General features: G+C 33.5%; 1 long non-coding RNA gene across 1 annotated transcript in view; it reads right to left on the reverse strand.

Moving 5' to 3' along the window:
* Positions 1–4685, reverse strand: part of LOC114319049 (uncharacterized) — a 61385-nt gene extending 56700 nt beyond the window's left edge. Inside the window, exon 1 of the long non-coding RNA XR_014334323.1 lies at positions 4527–4685. This is a non-coding gene — a long non-coding RNA (uncharacterized LOC114319049). The remainder of the gene's footprint in view (positions 1–4526) is intronic.
* Between the last annotated feature and the right edge of the window lie 3166 nt (positions 4686–7851).

The following is a 7851-nucleotide window of genomic DNA, read 5'->3' on the forward strand; positions in this document are numbered from 1 at the left end:
AAAACACAAGTGTTTGGTCCACAACCAAGCACAAAACAATCAAGTTGAGAGATCTTGAGGCAAGGCGCGTAGCCGAGACCTCCGAGAACTCAAACGAACACGAACATAGATGATCATCGAGTGTTCAAACGATGACGTCCAAGTCTTGAGGACGGTCAAAAATGGGGTGTCTACAGGCATCATATTTGAGAGGAAGGAAGAGGGTGGTTTGGGATATTCAGTTACGGCGATAGGTTCATGATTGGGAGGTTGATCAATTGTTAGAGTTATGGGCTTACTTATATGGTTTAGGTGTGACTGGGGTAGGGGAGGATGTTTTGGGATGACCTATTAGGGCTAAGGGGTGTTTTTCAGTCTCATCATTCTGTTGGAGCATGGTGGGGGAGGTGAGACAGGATGTTCCTTGGAGGAGTGTTTGGGTGCCACAGGTTCCATCTAAGGTGGCTTTCTTTATGTGGATGGCGGTTTTGGGTCGAAATCTTACACTTGATAACTTGATGCGTCATGGTCATATTCTTGTGAATCGCTTTTGTATGTGTTGTGCAGCTGTAGAGTTTGTCGATCATTTGTTCTTACATTATTTCGTGGCGTTCCGTGTCACGACCCGCTCCCCGTACCCAAGGGTTAAGTATTGTGATGGCCAGTAACTGAAGTTACCTCCGGCCACTTTTTAAACAAATTACTAAACGTGTGCGGAAAAATATTTAAGTGAGGGTACCAAAATAATCATCGGAGCTTCTATTTTTATAACAAAATTTATTGACCAAAAGGTTGATATTTACATATAAAAATACCATAAAAGTGTTGTGTGTGTCTATTCCGTAGCCCCGCGTCTAAGACTCTCCAAAAGCTATTTATGAATTGCATTGTTTCTTGAAAATTGGTAAACAACTATAAGCACATGGCAGAATAAGAAATATTATACTAAGAGCATAAATGCATAAATTCACCATGGATAATTATTGGCTAAACAAAACTTGATATTAAAATACAAAGTATATAATACAAAGATCAGTTGACATATAATACATAAATCATATAAACAAAATAATCATAACCACGGTACAGAACGAAACTGAACAGATGTATGGACTTAAGAGGTGGCTCCCACCATAGTGTAACACTTAGCTTCATACAGTACTTTGCTCCACACTAGGAATCATAACCACGATAGAGAACAGAATAGATGTATGGACTTAAGAGGTGGATCGTACAAACTCTAGAGGTGGCTCCCACAATAGCGTAGCACTTAGCTCTGTACAGCACTTTGCTCCACATCAGAAATCATAGTGTCAGTGAATCCATGACAAACAGAGAGTCACAAAGTGACCAATTAAAGGGCCAATGATTATTTAAGTCCCTCAAGGCATGGGACCTTTGTGGTGGTACTTATAAAATAATTACTCAAAACACATTTTAATAAACAGTTATATCCATAGATTTTTCTTATTATATAAAATAAGGTTCATAAATTAAATATGCTAATATAATTTATAAAACATTATAAAACACAATTTACATAAAATAAACTATGGTAACTCAAAACATACGTAAAACCTATAATGGTAACTCAAGGTATAATATAACTCACCTTAAAATTAATACCTCACTCTTTCTTTCCACTATCAAAGACCTTGATTTCCAGTATTTTTTTTCCCTTTCTTAGTTTGTTTCCCTTGTTCTCTTCAGAGCACCCCTCCTCCTTTTATACTAGGGAGTACTACTTGCTCAGCAAGTTTTGTGACACGTAGCCACACCATGTGGCCTTGCCATCATTATGCTCTAAATTGAAGCTTATCCCTAAAATGGATAAGTTTAAGTAATTGCATTACTAGTTTTTCTTTTCTTTTCCTTTTCTATACAATGACCCTAATGTAAATAAATTACACTTTATTTTATTTTACTCTTACGAAATATTTAATTAAACATTTAAGGTTTTTCTCATTTACAATTAAATAATACGAATATAAAATTTAAGAGACAACTTAAATTTTTTGGTTGTTACATTCTGTCTATGGGGTTTTGTTTACTCTCTTTTTGAGATTGTATGGGTTCAGCCACGGAGGGTGGTGGATATGTTGTGGAGCTGGCGTGGGCCTCGGGTTGGGCGTCGTCGACGACGTGTGTGATATTCGGTTCCTTTTTGTTTGATGTGGTTAGTGTGGTTAGAACATAATAGACGCACGTTTCAAGAGATTCAGCGTAGTGTTAGTTGGCTTGAGAGTCATTTACTTTTTGTTTTGTATAGTTGGTTAGAATTAAAGATTGATCCGGATATGTTTTGTTTTTTAGAATTTTTGGATGAGGTTATTGGTTAGAGAGTGTTTCCCTTTGTTGGGATTTTTGTTATTCTTTGCATCATCTTGATGCTTTTTTAATCAAATTCGCTTGCTTATTTATCAAAAAAATAAATAAAACCAATGACCAAAAATAAACAGCTCATTGGGCTTAGCCTGCAAGTGAACTTGGTTTCCCTTTTGCAATCAGGACCAGCCCGGCTTGATGCTCGACTTTTAAAAGAAACGCATATACTTAACTTTGATTTTACATAATGTAAATCGCTACTAACTAGAGCGCCAAACCTCCACACAACAACAACAACATTTCAACAGCTAATTAGTTTCAACGATTGAGTCATATTATGGATCTTATTGGTTAATATAAACCAATTGTCCAAGCATAGGGTCATATGCATCCACTGGTGCATAAACTCTAGGGTTAGATAATTACATTTATTAGGAACCAAAACAACAAAAACATTTAATGCATGGAAGGATGGGCAAAGTGGTGATATAATTACTACACAATAATTCATCGGGCAATCTAAGCAGATAAAAGGAACCTTTAGCAATCAATCACCAATCATGATGAAAATACAATCAGTTGAATAGTATTTCCTTATACTTCTATTCAGCATTAGAAACTGGCCAAAGGCACTGATCCATAATAAAATTAAAAAATTTCCCACAGAAAAAGAAAAATAAACAAAATAATTGTAATTGCCAAAATGCAATTTACCCCACACAAGATCTAAAAATACAAAACAAAATAATTGTAATTGCCAAAATGAAACTTACTGCACACAAGATTAAGAAATAAGTACATGTCAAAACTTACCACCTAAAACTACATGAATTATACACAATACAGAAAATTTCAGAAACAACACAATTAGAACCTAACATACATGCTAGATCAGAGAGACGTTGAAATAAATAAAAACTAAAGTATTGCAAACAAACCAGGAGATATAGGTAGATGGAGCAGTATTACTCACAGCCACAAGTAAATATTAACAAAAAATAGAGATGGAAAACCATCGGGTAACAAATTCAACCACGTGAGCAAAAGGTCACATCATACACATCAATCAACCACTTTTTACCTCATAATTATACTCAACTAAAAAAAACTGTTACAAACACATTAACTTTTTTCACCTCATAAAAAAACTAAAAAGCCAAAAAGCAACTAAAAATGCCAAGTTCCCAAACATGCACTAAAAAACATCATCAACCTAAAGCAGCACAAACAAAAACAAGAACAATGAACTACGCACACATAACAAAAGCTAAGAAACCATCCAGCACAAACCACCATAAACCTTAAGCCTGAACTTCACAATCCATTAGACGCATCAAAAAAATCCATTCAAGACATCCACCTATGATTCTACAAAAAAGTAAATCGCAGCTAACTAGAGCACCAAACCGCACTGCAATTTGTAATAGGGATCTCATTAGTTAATATAAACCAATTGATCCAAGCATAGAGCCATGAACAATCCTCCTACGCTCAACACGTAATTTCACAAGACAAACAAACAAATAATACAATTAAGAGGTCTACATATTTTTAAACAACAAGCAAAACACCACTAAGTTGCTTATAAACATAAAACATGAATTTCCAAATCACAGAATGCAGTAGAAGAATGTTCCTATTTAAAATCTCCAATCCTCAATCCACAGCACCTTCTAAAATTGAATATCATCCAATTAATGGTGATGGTGCTAAAGAAAAATTGTTCTGGTAAGTGGAACATAATTTTGCATATACATATAAACTTGTTGATCAATAAGCGAGTTAACAAATTTTAACACGCCAATCAACCACACGGCTAATTTTTAACAACATAATTCGAATTATTCTATTAAACCAAGGCCCAAAAATGAACAACTTGCATGGCTTAGCCTGCAAGTGACTTTGGTTTCCTTTTTGCAATCAGAACGAGCCCGCCCTGATGCCCGACTTTTAAAGAAACACATATACTTGTTGACAGTTCTTGCAAACAACAAGGTTTGATTTTACACAGTGTAAATGGCTACTAACTAGAGCACTAAACCACACACCACACAATAACAACATTTCAACTGCTAATTTGTTTCATCAATTGAGTTAGAGAGTGGATCTTATTGGTTAATATAAACCAATTATCCAAGCATAGGGTCAGATATATATATATATATATATATATATACATAGAGAGAGAGAGAGAGAGAGAGAGAAGAGGAAGAATGAGTTACACTGGATTTGGTGCCGCCCCACTCAGTGGCCCAATCCATCTTTGTGATGACATCCGATCTTTGTTGTGCTGTTTCTTGCCCATGTTGTTGTTCTACATATTTTTTGAATAAACAAAATTAGGGTTTCGGCGAGTGCTCGGGTTCAATACTGGAGAGGCCGACGATGTCGAAGAATGCTTCAAATTTACGCCTTGAACACCGCTACCCGAACCGCCCTTCAAAATATAAAATCCATCGGATTTGGGCCGATATTTATAGCACTCAACGAATAGTTGGCCCTAAAAAAAGTTGGTGATTCGGCCCTAAACTAAGGCGGTCACTCGGCCTTTTGTGCTACAGATTCTAAGGCTAATATAAGAAATAAGGGATATTTGTGAATCTTAATTAATTCATAAGATTTTTTTTGTATTTTAATAAGTCCTATTATTTAAATATTTTATCTATCAAATCCTAATTCTCATATTTAAAGTATTTTATAGACATTTCTATCCTTACAAATATTTTTTGAAAGGTTAGCAATTTAGTGATGTGACCATTCATATTTTATAATGTGAATGTTCACGTTGACAGTGTGAACATTCACATTGATGGTGTGAACATTCACATTACGGAACATTCACATTATAAATGTGAATATTATTTGGGGTATTTTGATAATTATGCCACTCGTAAAACTTATTGGAATATAAGAAAATAATGTGGACTAAATTGAATATAAGTAGGTAAAAAAAAATTATGAAAAAGTGCCCCAAGAAAAAATAAAAGGAAAATGTTTGTAAATGGGTCTCTTCCAAACGAAAATATTTATGTGTTCCGTTGTTTTTTTTAATGTTCTTTTTGGTTTGATTTTAGGTATGATTTTAGGTAAATAGTATTCACAATTCAATTCATATTACGATGTTTTAATTTCAATTTGAAATTAATTTTAACAATTTATACATACATAAAAATTAGAAACGATTACAAAAGAAAAAAAAATTATAGATTAACCCTTGTAATAAAATAAACATTGATATTTTTATTTTGTCAATTTAAACTCTAAACTTTTGATTTATTTTTAATCTAAATTATTTAAGTAAACTTGATATAAAAATAGGTATTTTTGTCATTAAATTTAATAAAATAATATTTTTAGTGACAATTTTACTAGGAATTATTTTCAATAGAAATAGATAGGAATTAAGTCCAATTATTAGGACCTATTGGTAGTTTATCCTAAAAAAATTCCATTATGAAAATTATATAAAAACAAAGGCAATTAAAGAAAGAGTAGTTTGGCCTCTAACAATACATCATTTACAATATTTTTAATTTTCTATAATAATGAGATTAATTAAAATGATTTAATTTTGGAAAAAATGGTCTAAGATCTCTCTCCCATTTTTAATAATGGAAGAGATCCACAATATTATTTTATGATATCTAAGGTCCCTCAACCCCACACTCATATATCACAAAGAAATTTGAGTCTCTCAAATCAAATCTCATTTCTTTCCCTCTCTCTCTCTCTCTCTCTCTCTCTCTCACTACAAACTCTCGCTGTCTTTACTAAATTCAACTCAACCATAACAAATTGTTGTGTGATCTTCTATGAAACAGACGATGATGAAGACGTTGTTGTGTCTTCTAAATGTTGCTTCATTTTGCTTCTACTGCACATTTGTATGTATGTCTAGAGAGAGAGAGAGATTAGGGTTTCTTCTACGAAGAAATTTGACTAATCAGGTGCAAGAAACTTTTGGTAAGATTTTGAATTGTCTCGAAAAATTGAGAAATGAGTTAGCAAATCAGAGAAAATTGGTTCCCAATTGAATCAAAAGAAACTGATGGTAGAGAAAAAATAAAAAAGATTGCTGCTTCATTGTGGAACTTCCGCCATAGCCACTGCTTCCACCATAGCCACTGCTTCCGCCATAGCCTAGTCTCTCTCTTTCTATCTCTCAATATTTGTATGTGTTTAGCTGTAATCTTATGGTGTTTTCTCTGTGATGTGTCCAGAGAAATTTGGTGTCAGAAACGTGTAAAATTTTCTCTTTGATATGTCCAGAGAAATTTACTTTGTGATGTATAAAATTCCTCTCTCAATCTCTAAACCCTAGAAGGTTGTTCTATTTGCTTGCTCTGCCTCTCTAATCTCATCTCCAACCATCGATCTCCAACAATCCATGTCTCATATGCTCTCTCTCAGCTCTCTCATGCCATCTCTCAACCTCCTTTCCTCCTAGACCTCTTCAGGTTTCACCATCAATTCCTCGTCTCTTCCTTATCGTGTTTCAATGATGAGTCCATTGGTCACCGAATGATCGATCTTGTGTCGGAGATGTGTAATTCGGGCAGTGATTTGGTGAGAAATTTTCTCTGTGATGTGTCCAGAGACATTTAGTGTCAGAGATGTGTAAAATTTTATTTGGATCAAAATTTTTCTAAAAAGTCCAGAAAAATTATTTGGATCAAATTTTCTCTGAATCGATGTTGAGAAACATTAAATATTATAAAAAATATTAGATGTTTTTTATATTATAAATCTTAATATCATGGACCTTAAAAAAAATCCCCTTTAATTTATCTTAACAAGACTTGTTAATGCGAACCCAAAACCATAATTTATTATCCGATGTTGAATATAGTATTAAAGTCTCATATTTTTAGGATTAAGGGAATAAAAAAATAAAGGATAAATTACAAACACATCTCCTAAGATTTATTTAAATTACAAATTATCCCATGTGGTTCTAGAAATTACATTATGCCTCCTAAAATTTTTAATTTCATAACAAATAGATCATTTTATTAATAAATCATCAAGTTAATTAACAGTTTTTAATAATGTTAAAATTTTATTTCAATTAATAATTTAAATAATTTTATTATTGTATAGGTGAACAGTTAGAAATTTTACTTTTTCAATTAATTCTGTTAAATAAAAAATTCTAACAGAGAGATATTTGTAATTTTTCAAACTACAATGAGCAATTCATATTTTAAGCAAACCTCAGGAATATATTTGTTATTTACCCAAAAATAAAAAAACAAAAATAAATGACAATGACGTTGCACCGTGGGCTGCATTCGGGTTTTGGCGGCTGAATAGGCGATGGTGGTGGGAGTAATAACAGCAGTAGCGAGGATGACGAAGACGCCGATTGGAGAGCCGCCATAGATTCCGTGGCCGTTACGACCATCGACGGTCTTGCCTCTACCTCCAATGGTTCCACAACGAATCAGCTGGCCACGACGAAAACAATGAAGTAACCAATCACAAACCTCAAAAGCTCAAGCATTACCAGATCAAGGTCACAGAGTTCTTCTTCTTCTTCTTTGTTTT

Source organism: Camellia sinensis, chromosome 1 (assembly GCF_055761805.1).
Source record: "Camellia sinensis isolate YWXY chromosome 1, ASM5576180v1, whole genome shotgun sequence".
Lineage (NCBI taxonomy): Eukaryota > Viridiplantae > Streptophyta > Magnoliopsida > Ericales > Theaceae > Camellia > Camellia sinensis.